The sequence below is a fragment of the Anomaloglossus baeobatrachus genome, unplaced genomic scaffold (assembly GCF_048569485.1).
Source record: "Anomaloglossus baeobatrachus isolate aAnoBae1 unplaced genomic scaffold, aAnoBae1.hap1 Scaffold_398, whole genome shotgun sequence".
Taxonomy (NCBI): Eukaryota; Metazoa; Chordata; class Amphibia; order Anura; family Aromobatidae; genus Anomaloglossus; species Anomaloglossus baeobatrachus.
This window is the reverse complement of record NW_027443317.1, coordinates 87,801-107,129: the sequence shown is the minus strand read 5'-3', so window position 1 is coordinate 107,129 and position 19,329 is coordinate 87,801. Positions and strand designations below refer to the sequence as shown.

The window sequence follows — 19,329 nt, the reverse complement described above, 5'->3', positions numbered from 1 at the left end:
GGTTAAAACCACACCTCTGACTCGTCGTGCAATGACATGTCTGAAACCACACAACGACCGTCGACGTCGCTATGATCTCTGCTCCGTCGCTGCTTTATTTAGCATGTTTGACAGCTTACTAACGATTATCTATGGTCGCTGCAACGTCACAGAATATGGTGACGTTGCAGCGACGTCGTTGTCGTCGTCGTTATGTGTGACACCAGCTTTAGAGATGTTAATAGGTTTGTCAGGAATCTCACAATAAAAAGACATTTTTCCAATACTGATGCGGACAATACTGATAGGCCCAACTCACCTGATCCTCCGACCAACAATTCTACTCATGTCCCCCTATTTTGGAATTTGAGGGAACAGATTGCGGTTACGCACTTACAAGAACTAAGTGACACCTGTACGGGTATATCTGAACCTTCTCCTTTTGTCAATAAGAACCCGAGTTTTTATCCTATTGCCTCCAGGGTTCCTGTTATGGACACGTTCCAGGACCTTATAGAATCGGAGGTCAGAAATATACTCTTGATGAAACCCCAGATTCAGGACAATTTGTCATCCTCTGAAAAAAGAGCACTTAAAGATCTGAAGGACAATAGTCACATTGTGGTCCGGGGGGCGGACAAGGGGGGCTCAGTAGTAGTGCTGGACAGCAAACTGTATGAAAGAGAGATTAATACCATATTGAGTGATAAATCCACTTACAGGCAATTGCCTTGCGATCCCACATCTGATTTTTCCTCAAAGTTACGGGTCCTCTTCTCACAAGGTTTTCAATGGGGAGTTCTTAATGAAAAGGTCCACGAATATCTTTTTGTCGACTCTCTGGTGTGTCTCATTTTTCAAGGCCTTCCCAAGGTCCATAAGGGCACTTTCCCTCCCCCATTGAGACCCATAGTAGCCAGCACTGGGTCTCTAACCAGCAATCTGAGTGACTGGCTAGATCATTATATCCAGCCGCTCATGAAACGTACTATTGGTCATATTAGAGACACAAAGAGTCTCTTACAGGATTTGGAGATGTCCTGGACGAGTGGTTCTTTTTGGATAATAAGCGACGTGGTCTCATTATATCCTAGCATACCGTATAGGGAAGCCTTACAGGCTCTGTATTTTCATCTAAATAAATACAGCTCATTTGACGATGTCCTCAAAGAATTCATTCTCATGACAACAGGTTTTCTGTTGACCCACAATTTTTTCCAGTTTAACTTAACATTTTATCTCCAGATAGCCGGTTGTCCTATGGGGGCATGTTTTTCATGTGCATTGGCTAATATTTACATGGCCTACTGGGAAGAGAAATATATCTATACAAGTGATAATCCATTGTTGCATACCATTATTTGGTATGCAAGATATATTGATGATCAAGTTATGATATGTAATACAGGAGATTTTGATATCCCCCAGGAGGCCATGGAAGCCGTCAATGCACATTTTAACAACAACCCTCTCAATTTGAGATTTACCATGAACCTATATATGGACTCAGCTCCCTTCCTGGACATCCTGCTATCTGGCGACCCCTTGACTGGTTCCATTCATTCTGTTCTGTATAGGAAGCCTATTTGTGGCAATACCTCTCTCCATGCGAGTAGCTGTCACATGCCCCACACCTTACAGAATTTACCTGTGGGTGAGCTCTTACGAGCGAAGCGTTTATGCTCATCTGAAGCTTCCTATCGTTGTGAAGCTGTCCGCATTAGAGAGAGACTCAGTGGGAGGGGGTATCCTGATCGGACTTTGAACAGGGCCTCTTCTATTGTTGAGAATAGGACCAGAACCAATCGGTTGCGGATGCCCTGGAAAGACCCATCTCAGAGGAGGAGTACTGGGCTGCAATTAAAAATTCCCCCACTGGTAAGGCCCCTGGCCCAGATGGCTTCCCCCTGCTTTACTACAAAAAGATGGGCTCCATGCTGCTCCCCCATTTCTCTCTGCCTTTAACAATATCTCACTCTCCGAAAAGGTCCACTTGCCGAGAGACTCTTTGGCCGCTAATATAGTAGTCATCCCTAAAGAGAGTAAAGACCCTACCTCTTGTTCTAGTTACCGACCCATCTCCCTCCTCAACACAGACTTGAAGCTCTTCACCAGAATATTATCAGAGAGACTCTCTCCATTGCTGGGGGGGATTGTCAACCCGGACCAGGCTGGGTTCATGATGGGAAGGGAAGCGAGGGACAACACCACTAAGGCGCTGAACTTAATCCACAGGGCTAATTCGGAAGGGTTGCCCCTGATGCTCCTGTCGACCGACGCAGAAAAAGCGTTCGACAGAGTCAATTGGATATTCATGGAGGAGGTTCTGCGGGAGGTGGGGTTGGGGAGGATGATGCTCAGGTGGATATGCTCTCTGTATAGTAACCCCTCTGCCGCGGTCAGGGTGAACGGTCTGGGTGAACGGTCTCCTTTCAGATAGATTTCCCATTCTTAACGGCACAAGGCAGGGATGCCCCCTCTCACCCCTGATCTTTATCCTGACCCTGGAACCCCTGCTTAGCCGAATTAGAGGTAACATTGACAGGAATGATACCAGGCCACATAGGTTTGAGCTCTAAGCCTGAGCCATAACCACGATTTTCAGGTGTTTCAAGCCTCCCCTGATGAGCAGTCGTTGTGAAACGCGTCGGAAGTCACCTGCTTGATGGATATTAGGGTCAGCCACAACAGGGCCAGCTGTGGACTGCCCTTGTAAGGGCGGGAGTTTTTGTGGATTATCTTAGGGTCAGTTGTATCCCAGACAGGGCCAGTGACCAAGCCACTGCTCCCCAAGTGCCGGTAGTTGGACTAAGCAGCACTGGAGAAGGACGACACCTCACCGACAAAAAGACTGGGTGAGATGGTTCCACTTTAAGTGGTCCTAATATTGCACTGTATATGACATCCTATTGTCCCTGACCCCTGCCGTTGTTTGTATAGAGCATGGTACAGGTATTATGAGGTCATTATTTCCTGGGCACCGCATGTCATGGTGCATATGTTTGGTTGTCCCCTGATAGAGCGTATCACACTAGCTTAGCTCTATAGTGGGACATTCACACTATTTTTGGTCTGGTGTTGATGACGCTGAGTGACAACATTCTGTCTGTTGAGTGGCATGCTACTTCTTGTGTATACATTTATCTTTGAAGGCTGCACTTACACAGCATCTGTCTAATCAGCGATACCACATCAGCTTTTTGTGTGTTGAAAAACTCATTACATCTCCGGTGTTGTTCATCTAGGTGAACGTTACCCGTTCCCCTTTTTCTGTAAATGATGGTGCCATAGATACACGCAGCACACATTGGTCCCATCATTTCCAGGTTTTAAATGGTGTTTGGATCACAGTTTGTATATTTATTTTAAATAACCCAATTAAAGGTTAAGTTTTATTATCACATGTTGCTAGATCTATATAAGTTGTACATGTTGGAATTCTTTTCTAATACCTACTGGTTCTGAATTGGTGCTATATTCATAACATTGACATTTCCGGCCCTATAGTTGCTGGTTCCACCTACAAAATTGCGGCGTACGCGGACGACTTACTTTTCTTTATTACCAACCCTCGGGTCTCCCTGCCCAATCTACTGAGAGAGCTGGAAACATACTCCTCTCTTTCTAATTTTAGAATTAACATGTCAAAATCGGAGGCTATGAATGTATCTCTCCCCCAAGATCATGTTATTTCGCTACAATCTGCGTTCGGGTTTAAGTGGGCTAATCACTCTCTGAGGTACCTGGGGGTCCAGCTGGCAGCGGACACTAGCCAACTATATAAGCTGAATTATCTCCCTCTCCTGCAGTCCATTAGAACAGACTGCGCAAATTGGGCGAGGGGCCTTTTCACATGGTTTGGGAGATGTGCAATATTGAAGATGAATATATTACCACGACTTCTATACCTCTTCCAGGCCCTGCCAATTAAGATCCCGAGCTCTTTCTTCAAGGAATTGGCCTCACTATATACTAAATTTATCTGGGCGAATAAGCCGGCGAGACTTTCCCGTTCCCTACTGTGCAGACCTAAGTGTAGGGGAGGGCTGGGAATACCTGATATGAAAAAATATTACTGGGCCACACATATGGTTAGGGTTCTGGATTGGTGCCACCACTCTAGGATGAAACCATGGGTCGCCCTGGAACAGAGCTTCTCGGAGGTACATTTACCGGCCATGCCTTGGGTCGCAAGCTTTTTCCCGTCTACTTTGAGATCTCACCCCACTATTGGCGCTACTCTGGAATGCTGTTCGAGGGGCGAGGTTCGGCGCCTCCTCCTGCCGTTGCCTTCCCCCATGTCACCAATTATAGGAGATCCGGATTTCCGTCCTGGCCTCTTGGACCCAGTTTTTCGGAGCTGGGTACAGGGGGGCAGATTCAGAGCTTACCAGCTGGGAGGGGAGGGTGACTGGCTATCTCTTTCGGATATTTGTGGTCTCCTGCCTCCGGACCCCCTGGGGAGATGGAGGGCCATGCAGTTGAGGCATTTCATGAGCTCCCTTCCCTGCTTCGCCCGGTATGCTGGGCCTCCCACAAGATTCGAGAAATTGTGCTTGGGAGAGGGGGCCCTGCGGCACTCACTTTCCCTGGCATACAATTTGCTATCAGACCCGGGAGATTTGCCCACCCCGGTCTATTTGCGGCAGTGGGAAAGGGACCTTGGGACGGCTCTATCTGACACGCAACGAAACAACGTCCTAATGATGGCACATAAAACCTCGATCAGTTCCAGACTGTTGGAGGCCAACTTCAAACTGCTGACTAGGTGGTATAGAGTCCTGACCAGACTTCATAGGATATTCCCCTCAGTTGACCCCGTTTGCTGGAGGTGTGGCTCGGGGGAGGGTGATTACGTGCACATCTTTTGGTCCTGCCCTTCCTTGCAACGGTTTTGGTCAGAAGTGAGGGAGGTAATTAGACTGGTGACCGGCACGGTTGAGACATTGGGTTCGGAACTGTTTATCTTACAGCTTTTGGAACTCCCGGCTCCTAGATACAAGCGCTCTTTGCTTAGATTTCTGGTAATGGCTGCCAGGTCTTGCATCCCGCTTGGCTGGAAGTCTTCTACCACCCCCACACTGGCACAGTGGGTTTCAAGGGTTAACGACCTAAGGCACATGGAGGACTTGACATCCTCTCTCAATGACAGACAGGAAGATTTTCATAGGACTTGGTTCCCATGGTTGGAGTTCACTCACTCGGTGGAATACGCCAGATTACTCTCTGTTCCACGGCTGCTGTGAGGCTCTGGGGAAACACTCTCCCCCCCCTTTTTTTTTTTTTTTTTCTCTCCTCTCCCCCTTTCCTCTTTTTTCTTCTCTCGCTCTCCCTTCTTCTCACTTCTTTGTCCCCTATCTTCCCCTATTCTCCCCTCCCCCCCTATTCCCCTTTAGCTCTTTCTCTTAACCTGTTCTAAACTCTTTTCGGGCTTTGCTCTCTTTCTATGTTCTGTATTCCACCCTTGTTGGGTTGGTTCATAAAAGGATTAAATTGGGCCTGACTCGAGCAGTTGCAGCGACTAGATATGTACAGGGGTGCGGAAGGGTGGGCTACATGTCAATGTTAAATATTTGAAATCTGTTATTCTGTTCTTTGTGGAGCAGGTGTTACTTTGTATGTTCTCGAGTCGGTCATTAAAATAAAGAATTTAAAAAAAAAAAAAGAACCAATCGGTTGGAAGATCACCCTGTTTCCTCAGTATCTAGAAATCGTGTGACTTTTTCAACACCATTTAGCACTGATTTTTTTCAAATTAAACAGACCATCCAGCGTTTTATCCCCCTTTTACGTCAGGACCCCATACTAAATTCAGTTCTTCAGCCGGGGGTCAATATAGTAGCCAAGAGAGCTCGTACCATTGGGAACCTTGTGGCACCCAGCATGTTCACATCTAAGAAATGTAACAGAACCTGGCTCAGTGTCTCTGGGTCTTATAAATGTGGGTCCGGCCGATGGGGCCTTTGCAGGTTCATGCACAATACCAAATCCCTATTAGGGAATAATGGAGAAAGCTTTGTAATTCGATCGTTTATTAATTGTGCTTCTGCACATGTGGTCTATGTGGCAACGTGCACACTATGCCGCAAGGGCTATGTCGGCTGCACCTCTAGAGCACTTAGAACCAGGATCTCTGAGCACGTCCGCATACCTTCAGCAGCTCATGACAGGACCTCCTTAAGCTATGTTGCATTGGTGAAGAAACGCTCCTTATCTGGTCTGACCAGGCACTACATTGAATGTCATTCAGCGGATTTTTCTTCCTTAGTGATCACGGGTATAGAGTCTGTTCCCAGACCACCTCGTGGGGGGGACTGGTTCCAAGCCCTGCTTTTGGCAGAGGCAAAATGGATTTTGAAGCTAAATACAAGATACCCAGGTGGCTTTAACTATCGCTCCGATTTGCGATTTATTTTTTAGATCGATAGATATAGAATAATTTCTGATCCGTTTTCTGACATTCAATGAGGTGCTTTTATGCTTATGTGTTTGTTCTAGTCATTCTTTGATGAAATTCATCCATTCCTGCACGGATGCCATAATTCGGACATATTGTAATGAGCATTCCTTCAGTCAAGCTCCACACATGTTTCATCCTGATGTATATATATTTTTTTTTTATGGTCTTTTTATCGTCAGACGATATGCACATATTGGAGCTTGCTTATTTATATTGAACAAGTCCTCTCCCCCCCCCTGTTTTTCACTGGAGGAGCTGCTTTTTGATATACTTTGCAAATATTGTTGAGAACCTTATAAATTTATATTTTATTTAACTTGTGATCTCCATATAATTTACTTATCAACCTAGGGTTGGGTCCTTTGGTAACTAACCCACATAATCTAATTTCATTTTTAGCTCTATCTGTATCATGAAATTTTTCGTTTCTATTCTTATGAATATATAGGGGCTTGTATTTGCAGCCCTATTGCAATTTCAGGTCAGCTCCTCTATTGAAATGATTATTAACATATGAATGAATGTTTTATGGTTTATCACGCACTATTTACTAAGGATTATATTGACCCAGTATGATGTTCCTTTTGTCCATATGCACGGCGATGTTCACCTGTTTTTTCATGCAATCATGACATCCCGCCCCTCCCTTCCGCCCATCCAGCGGGTCAGTCTATTTTAGTAATGTTGTGGTATACATGGAACACTTATGATTAAGGACTCTTTCTGTTTTTATGGTGTAGTCCGAAACGCGCAAAGTTTCCATGTATTGATTTATACCTCGGCCTTCACGATGCTTTTAATATTTCCAATAAAGATTACGGAGATTTTATCTTAAAGAAGAATCAGTGCCGGATCATCCTTTTCTTCTCTGCCTTCTTCCACAAACCGGTCGGGACTTACCGGCGGATCCGAGGCACCCGCAAGGTCTAGCAGTCCGGGCAACAGGTGAGCTGAAGAATCCCTTTTCCTTTACCCATTCTAGGCTTATCCCCAGCCTGTGCTAGTGTGCTCTGGTGGACGGAGCAAGCAGCACGCTGCGATAAAGGCACAGAAAAGCTGCAGCAGGTTTACCAGCCTCCCGAAACTGTGCTGTGTGTGTGACTCCCCCCCCCTCACTGTGAGTACTCAACCAATTGCTGCCCCCCCCCGCTCAGTGCTGTGTACCCCCTAGTGCTGTGTGCACCCCCTCGTGCTGTGTGTACCCCCTCGTGCTGTGTACCCCCCAATGCTGTGTGTACTCCCTAATGCTGTGTGTATCCCCTAGTGCTGTGTGTACCCCCTAGTGCTGTGTGTACCCCCTAATGCTGTGTGTACCCCCTAGTACAGTAAGTACCCCCTAATGCTGTGTGTACCCCTTAATGCTGTGTGTACCTCCTAATGCTGTGTACCCCCTTGTGCTGTGTGTACCCCCCAGTGCTGTGTACCTCCTAGTACAGTGTGTACCGCCAGTGCTGTGTACCCCCTCATGCTGTGTGTACCCCCCAGTGCTGTGTACCTCCTAGTACAGTGTGTACCCCCCAGTGCTGTGTACCTCCTAGTACAGTGTGTACCCCCTAATGCTGTGTGTATTCCCTTGTGCTGTGTGTATCCCCTAATGCTGTGTGTTCCCCCTAATGCAGTGTACCCCCTAATGCTGTGTACACCCCAGTGCTGTGTACTCCCTAGTACAGTGTGTACACCCTAAGCACGGTGTAACCCCTCACTGCTGTCCGTGCCCCCCTAGTGCTGTCTGTACCCCCTGGGTGATGTCTACGCCCCCCCAGTGCTGTCCGCACCACCTAATGCTGTCCATGCTGCACCCAGTGCTGTCCATGCCACGGTGAGTGCTGTCTGTGCCCCCCTTATGCTATCCATGCTCCCCAGTGCTGTGTGTCACCCCTCAGTACTGTGTACCTCCCAGTGCTCTTAACTCGCTACTGCTGTCTGTACCCTCCCACTGCTTTCTATGCCCCCCAGTCTGTGCCCTCTTGTTGATGTCTATGTTCCACCAGACCTGTCTGTCTCCCTAGTGATGCCACCTAGTGCTGTCCATGCTGCCACCCAGTGCAGTCCGTGCTGCCACCCAGTGCAGTCCGTGCTTCCACCCAGTGCAGTCCGTGCTGCCACCCAGTGCTGTCCCTGTCCCCAGTCATGTCTGTGCCACTGCCAGGGCTGTCCATGCCCCCTACTGATGTATATGCCCCAGCCCCTCCTGTGATATAAACTCCCAGTGTCTCCTGTAATTTATGCACCCCTGCCCCTCCTGTGATGTTTATGCCCCCAGCATCTCCAGACAGAGACAAACCTGGAAAAGCAGCTGTGAGAAACAAGATGATCAATATCACCAAACATCACAATTGCACCAAAGAGAAGCAGCTCCTGCCCCCACAGTAGGGGTGAGTTAATTAATTGTTTGACCAAATATAGCAGGGTTATTTTTCAGGTTGATAATGTTGTGCGGCCCCCAAAGGTTAGTACGAAATTCCAAATGGCCCCTGCCAGTAAAAAGGTTCCCCACCCCTGCAGTAAGTGATAGACATACAAAAACACATTAAAAATATAGTGTTACAGTTGTGAGGTAGCGACCACCAATGTTGTGGATGGTCGCTATGTGTTGCAGTGGAGAAGGATTCCCTGCCCTATTGAACTGAAGATGTGACTGTGGGACCTGTAGTTTCACAGGACTTGGGTTGTAATTAAGGGTTAGCTTCCCTTTAAACTATGGGCGGCGTGATGGACAGGGCTGGAGAATCACATACCTCCACCTGTGGGTGTGTCCGGTTGGGTTTAAGAGACTGTTAGTTTTAGAGACAGAAAAAAGTCTGAGTGTGCTGCACATGGAGATTGTGTGCTGCACATGGAGATTGTGTGCTGCACATGGAGATTGTGTGCTGCACATGGAGATTGTGTGCTGCACATGGAGATTGTGTGCTGGAGGTCTCAGTCTGTGTGAAGACTGAAGAGAGACTTCTGGAAATCAGTCCAAGTGAGGACTGGGGATAAAACTGCAGCCTGGCTGGAGGCTGCAGGAAGGAACCACAGTGAGTGGTGTTCGCTGGCAGGAGCCAGAGTGTGGAGACTCCACTATGGACATTTAATTGGACTGGAAGCCCACGGTATGTTATATTTTCCTTTAAGCCAGGAGAGGCTTTGTTACATTTTGTTTAGCAGTTTATGTTGAGTCTATTAAATAAACTGCTGGGTTTTATAAGAGACAGTGATACCTGTGTTGCCTAAGCTACCTAATACCGCTGCAAGCGAGTGAAACCCCCAAGTTTCGGTAAGCAACGTTATACAGTGTACAAAACACACAAGGATGCAGAGGGTTAACACGCTGTAAGTTGGGTTAAATTATACAAACCCTAGGAGTATAGTGAACAGATAAAGCCTAATTGGCTATTCCTTTGGATTTGGATGTAGATAATAACAGAGGTAACAGTAATAGGGCTGTCGAAATTTACAAGATGATGGTCGCGGTGTAAGTAAAGTGCAACGGCTGGCTGTAAATATATATATATATATATATATATATATATATATATATATAGTTCCGGAATTGCGACAGTGCAGACCTTCATTGGACCTGTGGGCTGACTAATAAAGTGTACATGTGCACTCAAAATTCATCGGTATAGACCTGTATGTTCCCAAATGCTGGTATCCCCATCATTGATGGGTCCATACCCAGGGACTCAACACGTGAATTTCACATATAATAGTGAGAGAATGATAGTAAAATTCTGTAGTAAATATTATATCTCATCACTATAGAAACAGGACTAAATGGTAATCTCAGCAGCCACAACTCTGCCTAATGGCTGAAATACTAATAAACGCACTGAGTAGTGGAAAATACCAAAGGCAGAAAGAGTGTGCAGGAGAGTAGAAGGCACCTTGCATTAAATTCAAAAGAGCTTGTTGCATTACCTGGTGGTATATGGGGCTGGTTCTGAAGGCAAGAGTAAACCTCCTTAAAGACTATTTTTATAAAGGAACATTTCTCCTTTCCACACCCTTGGTGACCGATTCCATGTTCTGTATGTCTTTTTGTACTGTTTTGTATTTGTTCTTTTAACCTTTACCAATAAAAACTTAATATTTTCAATCATAATTGTGCCTTATCTCCTTTCCTCCTCTTTTGATATGCCTTTCGGAGTTGGCATTACCCCCGAGGGATGCTATTGTGTTATCTCCTCGGTGTATTAATCATGGCCAAATTTATGTGTTTAATCCTTATATGATGTGTTTGCTTAATGGCGGCCGCTTGCAGTCTGACGCCGGCGCATGCGCGCTACTGTCCACCGACCCCAACGGGGAAGCGCCGCGCGTCAACGGTGCCAGCACATGCGCAGTGGCTATAGAAGCCAGTGCACATACGCAGCCCTAATGACAGCGGGCAGGTGGAGGACAGCGGGCACGCGCACCAGACTGCAGTAAGCAACTTACGTCACATTCCCATATGCTGCACTATAATATGCGCTTGCTTACTTGCTAATCACTATGCATGATATGCAAAGTTGAAGCGACCAAATGGTCATGGAAACCTATAAATTTATAAATTCCAAGTATGCCATACATAACGATTGAGACATATGGTAATTCATAACATGCATCAGGTCGTGCAATATTGAGAGAATATCCACGTCAGGAATATGAATCCATTAGAGTGGGTTCTTCACATACAAGGTGATCCTTAGAGTTGGTAGAAGTATACTGTAAACAAATACACTAATTAAAACCGATTAAAAACAATACAGGAAAACAGTGGAAGAGATCAATCAAATATAATGTACTAAATTGCATAAATGATCGTTGCTGCGCAGAGAGCCAGATGGATTAATTGGGGACTATAGAGCTAGTACACAGGCATTTTTTTAGGGGAAAGAGAGTCCAACTTATAAGAAACAAGCAAATTAATTGGTTTCATTCAATCCCATAGTTTCCAATAGTGTAATCCATTTGTATTCTTGCTGTAATAGTTTCTTATTTATATTGCCGCCTCGAATCCCTACGGACACATGTTCAATCCCCCTTACCTTAAAGGTACAGGGATCACTATCATGTTTTAATTTGAAATGTCGAGGGATCGTTTTCAATTCCTCCAAATTGGAGATGGTTTTTGAAGCGACAATGTCGCGTACGTGTTCCCTTGTCCTGACTCTTAGTTGGCGTGATATCAGCCCCATATAAAAATGTGGCCACAACCACACATCGCATAGTATATCACCTGCGTGGTGGATCAGGTGGATACTGGCGACTTTCAAATTCTTTGTCTCCCCATGATGACCTAAAGGTCTTAGTCCTGCACATATTGGTGCATGCCCTACATCCACCACAGGGGTATCTAGTATATACTTTTTTAGGATTGGTTTGGTCTGGAGAACTGGCCACTGGCCAATGGCGCCAATTTGTCGCTAATTATTTCTGTGTTTTTCACAGCATCCAGTAATAAGAATAAAATGGATTATGAAGTCAGAGAAAAGTTAATTGCTTTCAAAAATGAACGCAGTGTTCAGTGATGAGCCCATATTGGTGTCTACGGAAAGCAGTGGAGAGATGCAAAATAGTATAGATCGATATAAGGAGTTGCTGTGCAAGAGAACCAGAATCTGGTGGAATAGGGCATTTTTAGAAAAATATCTGGAGAAAAACCTCATACCACGGAGACTTAAGGGCACTTTACACTCTGCGATATCGGTATCGATATCGCTAGCGATTGTACCCACCTCCGTCGGTTATGCAACACGGGCAAATCGCTGCCCATGTCGCACAACATTGCTTACATCCGTCACACGCACTTACCTGCCTAGCGACGTCGCTGTGACCAGCGAACCGCCTCCTTTCTAAGGGGGCGGTTCATTTGGCGTCATAGCGCCCAATAGTAGAGGAGGGGTGGAGTTGAGCGGGCCGAACATCCCGCCCACCTCCTTCCTTCCTCATTGCCGGTGGGACGCTGATACGGTGAGTTTCCTCGTTCCTGCGGTGTCACACATAGCGATGTGTGCTGCCGCAGGAATGACAAACAACCTCGTTACTCACCTGACAACAATATTTGGTGTTTGGACGACCTCTCCAAAACCAACAATTTTTACCACTTTTGCAATTGTTGAAGGTCGCTCGTACATGTTACACGCTGCGATGTCGCTAACGATGCCGGATGTGCTTCACAAACACCATGACCCCGACGATAAATCGTTAGTGATATCGCAGCATGTAAAGCACCCTTTATAGTGCAGGTCTTTCCAGCCTTCAAGGAGCCGGATGATTAATTTAGGAATAGGTGGGAACAGGCGGCTACCACCTGCTCTAGAGAGTTCATGGAGCTGCTAGTACAACTAAATAAACAGTCAGTGACATGGATACAGAAATTGAACAAATACAGAAAAAGCTACAGGATGGCCTATCCAGTGATGCGCTGGTAAGACTAAATTCTGAGATTGAAGATGAATCCATTAAGTGGGAAAAAGAGGTAAGCGATGTTAAAATCAAAAAGTTTCAGAGAGATACTATGGATCACAACCAAAATAACATCTATAGATGGCATAGGAGACAGCGGGGTAAATGGAAGAACGCTGGATCAAGATCAGGGTCGTTTGCTTCCTGCACGTCCAATGAAGTTCAACGAACCAAGAATCAGGGTCTGGGAGTGGCATGACCTTGCGATCCACGGACAAGAGACAGAACAACTCTAGTAAAAGCATGCCCTCGGGATCATATAGGAAGAGTCACAAGAAAAATGATACGAACAAATTACAGGTGATTAACTTATCAGAACATGTATTGACTTATAATAAAAAAAAAAGTTGTTTGAGAGGGGGCTAACCTTTGCACCCACTAATGGCTTTAATCTTTTCACAGTTATAAAAGATGTTAATCTTTTATCAAGGAAATTTATTCTTAAAAAGCTGCATTATAAAAACAGCGATGACCATACGACCATGTCAGACTCTATAATAGAAGAAGCCTGGAGAAATTTGAATTTTTTGTTGGACGAGCAGGATGGAACGACCCAAGGTAAATACCCCAGGCATTTATATCCCAGATCGGTAACATTTCCCCCGATGTCGGCATCTCCTGCGGTGGAGATCTTCACTGATCTGGTTATCCATGATCTCAAGAGGATCTCTACTGCATGACTGAGTGACAACCTTACTCAGGGAGATCGAACAGCACTTTGTGAATTACAGTCGCTCGATGACCTTGTCATCAAACCAGCCGACAAAGGGGGAAACATTGTCCTATGGCCCAAAAAGATGTATGAGAAGGAGGCACAGAAACAGTTGAGGGATAGAATCACATATATAAAATTATCCAAAAATCCTATGTCATCATATTCTGCTGAATTAGGTCTGATACTATATGGCAGGGCATTATCCCTAAAAAAAAAATAATCTATGACGGTCTAATATTTAAATACCCTAAGACACCAACCACTTACTTCATCCCTAAAATCCACAAAAATGCCACCGAACCCCCGGGCAGACCTATCGTGTCTGGGTTGGAAGGCCTTTATGACCCGGTGTGCAAATTTGTGGATTTTTGTTTGCAACCACTGGCAGAAGCTCTCCCATCATACGTCCGTGACACCACGTACGTATTAACCAGAATTAACGGGATACATTTGGAGGATGATATGTACCTCGTGACTGCAGATATAGAGTCACTCTATACTTGCATTGATCATCAGCAGGGGTTGGAGGCGGCCCGCTTTTTTCTCGTGAACAGCAACTTGGATGGTCGCACATGTGAGTTGGTCCTTGGGCTGCTTGAGTTCATCCTAACGCATATTTTTTTTTCCTTTTAAAGAGCAATTTTATCTACAGCGGAGGGGTACTGCAAAGGGGGCGGCCTGTGCGCCTTCATTTGCAAACCTCTTTCTTGGGTTTTGGGAAAGTGGTTTGCGGGGGGGCGAGGACGCGTGGGCTGTAGACCATATACCCCTCTGGCCATGATACATTGACGATATTTTATTTATTTGGCAAGGCAGTGAGGATGGGCTTAGGCAGTTCATGGGCCAACTCAATGTGAATGATTTTAACATCAGGCGGACCTATGTGTATAGCAGGGAGGTGGTGGACTTCCTGGACATCAAGATCGATATTGACAGCAACCGACAGCTACAGTCAGACTTATTCAGGAAGCCCACCGCAATCAATTCCCTGTTGCATGCAGAGTCTAGCCACCATTACGTCACTATCAAATCTATCCCAGTTGGGCAGTTTATGAGAACGAAGCGGATTTGCTCAACCCCACAGAAATTTCAAGCTGATATATTGAGAAAGAGATTTCAGTCATGAGAGTACAGCAACAGATCCATAAAGGAAGGGTATAATAGGGTGAAGAAGTTCACATGAGAAACTTTACTCCAGTCCTCCAATGGAGTATCCAAGGACAACAATAATGTCAGATTCATCACAACATATAATTCACAATGTGAAGAGGTGAAAAGAAGTTTGCAGCGCCATTGGCCAGTTCTCCAGACCGAACCAATCCTGAAAAAGTATATACTAGATTACCTCCAGATGACCTATAGGAGAAGCAAAAATCTCAAAGATATATTGGTTAGAAGCCACTACGTGGCGACTACCAATACGCCCTTTGACACAGGGTCACCGGTTAAGGGGTGTTACCCCTGTGGTGGATGTAGGGCATGCGCCAATATGTGTGTGACCTTTAGGTCATCAGGGGAGACAAAGAATTTGAAATTCGCCAGTATATCACCTGCTCCACCACACAGGTGATATACTATGCGATGTGTGCTTGTGGCCTAAGTTATATTGGGCTGACATCACGCCAACTAAGAGTCAGGACAAGGAAACACGTACGCGACATTGTAGCTGCAACAACCATCTCCAATTTGGAGGAATTGAAAACAATCCCTCGACATTTCAAATTAAAACATGATAGTGATCCCTGTACCTTTAATGTAAGGGGGATTGAACATGTGTCCAGAGGGATTCGAGGCGGCAATATAAATAAGAAACTATTACAGCAAGAATGCAAATGGATTACACTATTAGAAACTAAATCACCTACAGGATTAAATGAAACCAATTAATTTGCTTGTTTCTTATAAGTTGGACTCTCTTTCCCCTAAAAAATGCCTGTGTACTAGCTCTATAGTCCCCAATTAATCCATCTGGCTCTCTGTTTAGAGCACGGTAGCTAGTATGCCGTGCGAATGCATGATGGCACAGGCCTGGTTATATATACAATGGAATGGCCATTATTATTGAATAAAGGTTTTTATGTTCACTATATGTGTGGTGAGTGAAGGGTTAAGAACAGCTGTGTTCTGTCATGAGGAGACTGGTTAAACCAGTTTAGGCTGGTTCTGCGCACCCGTTTTTTCTAACAGCTGATTGGTCAGCTGTTAGAAAAGTGCGGGAAATTTGTAAATAAAAGCAGGGGCTCTCCATCAGCTGGCTGTCAGAATTTCTGAAGATCAAAGAAGAACAGCTGATGGGAGCCTGCTGCAAGACCGGATGAAGAGGGCGAGCGAGGACAGTGGAGAAGCCTGGCTGAGACAATGCCTGGAGGCGTCTAGGCAGCCAGCAGACGTTGGAGAAGCTGAGGATCGTGACGCCGCGGTTATCCAGCATACCAACCCAGAAGAGATGGCAGCGCTGACAGCGGATATCCCGGAAAGAAGGCGGTCCCTGCGGCGCAGCGTCCTTCCAGCGGCAGTCGGTGAGAATGAGCAAGAAGCGGAAGCCGGAGCATCCCCGCCCATCCTGGCTGCGGAGGCGCGTCATTGTTCAGCGCCGGACAGAGCAGCCACGAAGAGGAAGAGTACGTCATCTAGTCGGCGTCGCCGTAAAAGCGCGGCACCGGCCCAGGGATTTGAAATTCCTGGTGGCAGCGGGAGATCATAGGGGAAGATCGTTCCTGAGGCCAGAAGAGCGACGGGGGCCCCCTGGTCCGAGTCCCCGTCTGAAGAGGAGGAGGTGCTTTGCCGAGGCCAGAGGCAGGAGCCTGAGGCGCGAAGCTGCTGGAGACCAGGGACGTCCACAGGAGGGCCGAGAACTGCAGAGCAGAGGACAGGGTGAGAGTTTCAATGTCCCTCTGTCTGTCTCGTGTGCCAGCCCTCTTCCTTTTAGTATAGAAGCTGTAGTGAAGAAAGTGTTATGTGAAATGTTAGCAGGGGGGCGGTGGCTAGGGAGAGTAGTGCAGGTCTTAGTGGTTGTCAGGAGTCCATGTCTCTGCATGGTTTTTTATTTAAGGAGGCTTTGACATGTGACATGTCCCCCCTGGGATTTCATTTGCCGCAGCCAGTTAGGGATAAGATTTACGAGGGGGATTATGTTGATTTGTTTTCTCTGCTTCCGTCTAGTAGAGAGAATGTTAAAAAGGATGAGAAGACGGATTTAGATGATAAGAAAAAGGCCGCCTTTAAATCATTCAATAACTGGCTGCAGGCATTTTGCATTTTTTCTTCTGTCTTGGGTGAAAAGAATCCGGCAGTTTGTTCGGGTCTTTTTCAGCACCTGGAGAACATATTAGAGGCATATCGCAGTTTTGGTGGCATTGCATGGCTGAATTATGATGAGAGTTTTCGTCAAAAATTAGCCATCCTCCGGAATATGCAATGGGGCCAAAAAGACGTCGGTCTATGGCTAAACCTTATGCTTCCTCAGAGGACTAATTTTAACAGATTTTCTCAAAATAATCCTATGGTTAAAAAAGGTTTCTGCTTTGCATTTAATGAGTCGTCATGTAAATTTACATCCAATTGCAGATTTCGACATGAGTGCTCCTTTTGTGGCGGCAATCATGCCATCTTCAAATGTTTCAAAAAACAGAACCAGAGTACACAGCAACAACACAACACTAAGGAGTCCATATTTAAAGGCGGTGACACCAGTGATAGTACAAAACATGCTGGGTTGGTTAGATCGCTATCCAGTCAGACAGAATGCTTAGTTAATTTTGGATGGATTTGTGAACGGGTTTTTTGTTCCTGAGTTTAAAGGGTCAGGGTGCATTTGGGTGGAGAATCTTCTTTCAGTAAATGAATTTGAGTCAGTGGTAGCTTCCAAAGTGCTAAAAGAGATTCAATTAGGTAGGGTAGCTGGTCCTTTTGTTAGTCCCCCGTTCAAGAATTTTCGGCTTTCGTCACTCGGGATAGTCCCTAAGAAGGAGAAGGGTAGTTTCCGTCTATTCCATCATTTATCGTTTCCAAGATATGGTTCTTAAATGTTGAGATTGAGCCGGATATAGTCTCGGTTAAATATTCCTCATTTGATCAAGCTGTGGATTTGTTAAGGGAAGCAGGTAGAGGGGCTTTAATGGCAAAATCAGATATACAGTCAGCATTCAGGCTTTTACCAGTGAATCCTTCGGGTTTCAATTCTCTGGGTTTTCAGTTTAGGGGGCACTATTTTTTTGACAAATGCCTCCCGATGGGTTTTTCTTTGTCTTGTTTTTATTTTGAATCTTTTTCATCATTTTTACATTGGGTTGTTGAGGTTGAGGGAGGTAAGGGAAAATTCTGCATTATTTAGATGATTTTTTATTTCTTGGTAAGGCGGAGTCTGAGGATTGTTTAAAGTTGTTAGTTAAGTTTCGTGAGTTGATGTGTTTGTTTGGTGTTCCTATAGCGGAAGAGAAGACGACTTTGCCCTGTCGGTGTTTGGAGTTTTTAGGCATCACTATTGATTCTGATAGGATGGAGTGTAGGTTGCCTCAGGATAAAGTTGCTAGGTTGGAAGCGGAGCTTTTGAGCTTGATTGTCAGAAAAAAAGACTACTTTGAAGAATCTGTAATCATTGCTTGGGCTTTTGAATTTTAGTTTGCAGATTTTTCCAATAGGTAGGGTATTTTCCATTTTCCGTTTTTTCTAACAGCTGATTGGTCAGCTGTTAGAAAAGTGCGGGAAATTTGTAAATAAAAGCAGGGGCTCTCCATCAGCTGGCTGTCAGAATTTCTGAAGATCAAAGAAGAACACCCACCCGCCATCCCTGGAGAAAGAACTTCTCGTGGAGGATCGCACTCGTCGTGGCATTTGTTAGAGGGAAAAGTCGTCAGCTTTGCTGGCGGACTAGTTTATGGACTGTGGTGATGAAATGGTTAATAAAGATTTGGTTATTTATTGGTAATTTTAATATGCTATTTAACCCTTAATAAATGTCACGGCCATTTAATGCCATCAAAATTATTCAGAGTGTCACGTCTATTTATTTTATATAGGCCTTGTGTTATCATGCGCAGCAATGATCATTTATGCAATTTAGTACATTATCTTTGATCTCTTCCACCGTTTTCCTGTATTGTTTTTAATCGGTTTTAATTTGTGTATTTGTTTACAGTATACTTCTACCAACCCTAAGGATCACCTTGTATGTGAAGAACCCACTCTAATGGATTCATATTCCTGACGTGGATATTCTCTGCATATTGCACGACTTGATGCATGTTATGAATTACCATATGTCTCAATCGTTATGTATGGCATATGTCGCGGGCGGAGGTGGGGACGCCGCGCTCTCCCACTGCTCGGGTCCGGCTGCCGCTGCTGCTGCGGCCTGCTGCTGCTCGGTGGCTCGAGCGATGGGCCGGATCCCGGGGACTCGAGCGGCGCTCCTCGCCCGTGAGTGAATGGGGATTGGTTTTTGGGATTGTTTATTGTCCGTGACGCCACCCACAGTTGTGGTGATTGTGTGGACACCACCGCTGCTCTGTATGGGGATCCCGGGAGCGGTGACAGGGAGCAGCAAAGTTGTTGGTTCTCCCCTCCGTGGGTAGGGGGTGGTTGTCCCGGGGCCCAGTGATGAGATGGGGGATGAGGGATGGCGGGGCCGGTGCAGGGCTTGGTGGGGTGCAGGGATGCGGGGCAGCGCTGTGCCTCACGGCACTGTGGTACTCACTCAGCCTGAGACGGGGACACAGTTCTCGGTAAAACACACGGCTGG

At 45.8% G+C, this 19,329-nt stretch overlaps 1 protein-coding gene across 1 annotated transcript in view; it reads right to left on the bottom strand.

The window, feature by feature from the left end:
• The window catches only part of LOC142276404 (uncharacterized), a 28,620-nt gene that overhangs the window by 1,094 nt on the left and 8,197 nt on the right, over positions 1–19,329 (bottom strand). The gene's annotated exons all lie outside the window — the stretch shown is intronic.